Source organism: Durio zibethinus, chromosome 10 (assembly GCF_047325235.1).
Source record: "Durio zibethinus cultivar Kanyao isolate XHJ-2024 chromosome 10, ASM4732523v1, whole genome shotgun sequence".
Lineage (NCBI taxonomy): Eukaryota > Viridiplantae > Streptophyta > Magnoliopsida > Malvales > Malvaceae > Durio > Durio zibethinus.
In genome coordinates this window covers 19,426,189-19,430,202 of record NC_143171.1, presented here as the reverse complement: position 1 = coordinate 19,430,202, position 4,014 = coordinate 19,426,189, and the positions used below count along the sequence as shown (strand labels likewise).

At 31.7% G+C, this 4,014-nt stretch overlaps 1 pseudogene; it reads right to left on the bottom strand.

Moving 5' to 3' along the window:
* Nucleotides 1-478: 478 nt before the first annotated feature.
* LOC149516524 (uncharacterized) lies at nt 479-3,030 on the bottom strand (annotated as a pseudogene).
* Between the last annotated feature and the right edge of the window lie 984 nt (nt 3,031-4,014).

Below are 4,014 nucleotides of genomic sequence, written 5' to 3'. Positions count from 1 at the left end.
ATAAAGCTTGATTTTTCTAATGAAGATGTGATAGTCATTGAAGAAAATGAAATTGTTCAGAAGTTTTTGAAGATGTATTTTGGTAGAGCTACTAATGCTTTGGGTCATGGTATTAAGGTAATTTTAATATTTCCTAATGGACACTATTATCCCATCATAACTAGATTGAATTTCAACTACTCAAATAATATGGCTGAATACGAGATTTTTGTTATAGGTTTACAAGCAACAATTGAAAGAAAGATCAAAATGTTGGATATGTTTGGAGATTTAGCACTAGTTGTTTATAACTTACGAGGTGAATGAAAAATAAGAGATTCGAAGTTGATCTGCTACCATAAATACATCTCTGAGTTAGTCAAGCAATTTGACGAAGTTTAATTTGAGTATCTACTTAAAGAGGAGAACCAAATTACTGATGCACTGGTCATTTCGATTGTAATGATTAAAATAGATGCAAATATCAAAATCCAACCTATCAAGCTGGACATGAAAGATGTACTAGCACATTACTCAGGTGTCGAAGAAGAAGTTGATAGGAAACCATGGTATCATGATATTCTTCAATATATCAAAAGTTAATAATACCAAGAGCATGCAATAAAAAATGATAAAAGGATCATTAGAAAGTTGGCTATGAGTTTCTTTCTTGATGGAGATGTTTTTTTACAAAAGAAGCCAAGATAAGGTACTTTTAAGATGTGTAAATGTAGTTGAAGGAAAAAAAATTATTGAAAAATACATGATGGGGTTTGGGGGGGCACATACGAATTGTCACATAATGGCTAGATAAATTAAGGGTGCTGGCTATTATTGGTTGACAATGAAAAGTGACTATATTGATTATGTCAGAAGATGTCTTAAGTGTCAGATTTATGCTGACAGGATTTATGCTCTTCCATCAGCTTTGTAAGTTTTACCACCTCTATGGCTATTTTCTATAAGGCATAGATGTCATCGGTCCCATTACCCCAAAAGCTTCAAATGGGCATAGATTTATCTTTGTGTTAATTGATTATTTCACAAAATAGGTCAAAGTTGCATCTTATGCTAGCATGACCCAATCGGTGGTATGCAAGTTCATAAAAGAGATAATATACAGATATAAGATTCTGAAAAGGATTATTTCTAAAAAAGATTATTAAGACTTTATAAATAAAGCCAACAATTCATGAAATGCCCTCTTTAATTATCAAGCACAAAGACCAAAGTTGCAAATATTCTAATAAATGAGACCAATGGACTAGATCAAACAACCAAGCTTTTGAGGTACAAAAAATTTTACCAGCATAAAAGCTTCTTTTGGTTAAAGGTGGCACTTTAGTGCAAAGCTGAACTTGCTGACTTTGTTTTTCTAATAAAATAGAAATAATGGTACGAAATTATGATCATAAAAAGAACATTTCTCTTTAGTAATTAAGTTAAAGGGTATATGCATCACTATAATATTTTACTCTAAATACATATGAGAGTACCACAAGAAAAACTCTTTAGCCTCTCAAATCAGTCTTAGGGTAAAGGGTACAAAGTCAGTAAATACTTTAATATTTTATAACAAATATACTGGCAGCTACCACAAAGCACTCTCTAGTTCTCTTCAATATATTAATCCAAGTACATAGACATGGAATTAAAGGCTGCTTCTCAGTGCAAGTTTGGCCTGATTTAGGTTGTTGGCAATGGTAATTAAGAAATAGTTCCAATTTTTAGCACTTTTTGAATGAAATGGCCTTTTCGACAAGACTTTTATGCTTGCAAGAGAAAGCTTGGGGCAATATTGCACTGGTAACTATAAATGCAAATCGAACCAGTGATAAAAAAGTTCAAGAGATAGAAGCATACATGTAGCAAGCAAGCAACAAGTCAAAATCATGGCTTATGTCATTAAGAATTCAAAGAACAAGGAGCATACGAGCATCTTCTTTCTTGTATAGCTGCTTAAGTCGATCACTTGCTTTGTTTTCAGCCTCCTAAAAATCCTTCAATTTTGCCTACAATAAATCATCCAACTTTAGTAAGGAAATCCATAAAATTGTGCACACCTTCAGTAAAAGTACATTATTGGTTCCTCAACATCCCACAACAACCTAGCTATTAGGTAAGAGGACGGCATGAAAGTAAAGAAAGCTAAAAGATTACCTACCTCATACAACTGTCTCCATCTAAATGAAACTTTCTTGAGCTTTATCCTCTCAATTACAAGAGTCATATTCTGATGACCAAACTGCAGCTCATATAAATTCTTCCAAAGTTTATCAGTTACTGGAGTAAGATCCCTTCCCTAGAACAATCAATCAATCCCTTTTAAAATTATACATATAATCAGAGCCAAATGCCAATTCTTGCACAAACTATTCAAATCAACTTACTTTTATACTCTTCTCCATGTGCAATAATTGATCCACTGTACATGGGGTAGAGTATGCTCAAGAAGATGTGAATCTGTCTCACCGACATCCCCAAGGTATCTTATGTTATCTATCGTCATCATAACTAGGGGTGTAAATGAGCCAAGCCGAGCCGAATAGTGAGAAGCTCGAGCTCGAGCTCGACTCACAATTCGAGGCTCGATACTCGGCTCGAGCTCGATCGAGTTTTATTTTTAAAGCTCGAGCTCGATTCGTGATCGAATTCGAGCTACTTGAGCTTGCTCAATTAAGCTCGATTAATATGTAAAAATAAGCTCGATTCGTATACTCGATAAGAGTTTGATTATTCATGCTCGAACTCGGACTCGAAATATTTTATTAATTAAATAATAAAAATATATTTAAATATAAAAGCTTGATTAGGCTCGCGAGCTACTCGAGTCAGATATAAGAATACTCGAATTCGGCTCAATCGATAAGTCGAGCTACTCGAGCTCGAGCTCGACTCGACAATAATCGAACCGAATTCGAGTTTTTTTCGAATCGAACCCGAGTAGCTTGCGAGTACTAATGTATCATTTACACCCCTAGTCCTAACACAAAGGTCTACCGGTGAATGAGGTTTCCTCATATTCACTATGTTCCTCTATCTCTTCTCCAAATAGATATTGTTTTAGGATAAACCAAAAAAAAAAAAAGAATACAATATAGTTAATTTCTATTGTTACATCATAGTTCTATCAATTTTTAGTTGTTACAAATGGTTAGTCTTGGATTTGCAGATAAAAATCAATCAATTAAAATTATGATCTTATTAGTCGTATAAAAAAAATTCAACAATTAGCTCATTTAGCTCATCCAAGAATAATCAACCGAGTCTAACATTCTTTAAAATTACAATATTCTAGCTTTCAACATTTAAAAGATTTTTAAAAAAAAAAAGAAAGAAAATTGTTTCCCTTTTTTCTTTATCCATAAAAAAAAACATTATATAACATAAAAAATAATTAATATAAACAAAATTGAAAACCTGAACAACTATATGACACCGTATTGAAATCATTGAAAAAGGAATTAAAATTAATAAAAAAAAGTTCATAGCATCAATTAAATAATAAATTGGATTAAAATTTAAGGAAAAGAGAGCTGACCGATTGATTTTGAAGGAGAAAGGGATTCAATGAATAGAAAGTCAGAGAAGTGATCGATCAACGGATTTTGATGCTAATCTCAGTTCAGATGAAGTAAACTTTCTTTATGCCTAGATGAAAAGAGATTCTAGTTCTATGCTAACATGTGCCGACTTATCATGTCTTGGTAGGTAGTTCTACCAAAATTCATTTATTTCCAAGATCATCTTCGCTATCGTGTGCTAGGGTGCATGGCTTGCCCTTTTTTTTATCGTCTAACGTAAAAACAAACAAGAGTTTATATATTTTTTAAAAGTTATATTTCAGGTTAGGATATATTTTTTATTTAAATTATATCACATAATTATATTATTAAAAATTTAATAATTTATTATATATTATTTGTGATAATTGATTGATAAATATTTATTTTAATAGATTAATAAATTAATAATTTAATTTAATAATATAATTATATAACATGATTTGAATAGAAAGAACACATATTAACGTGA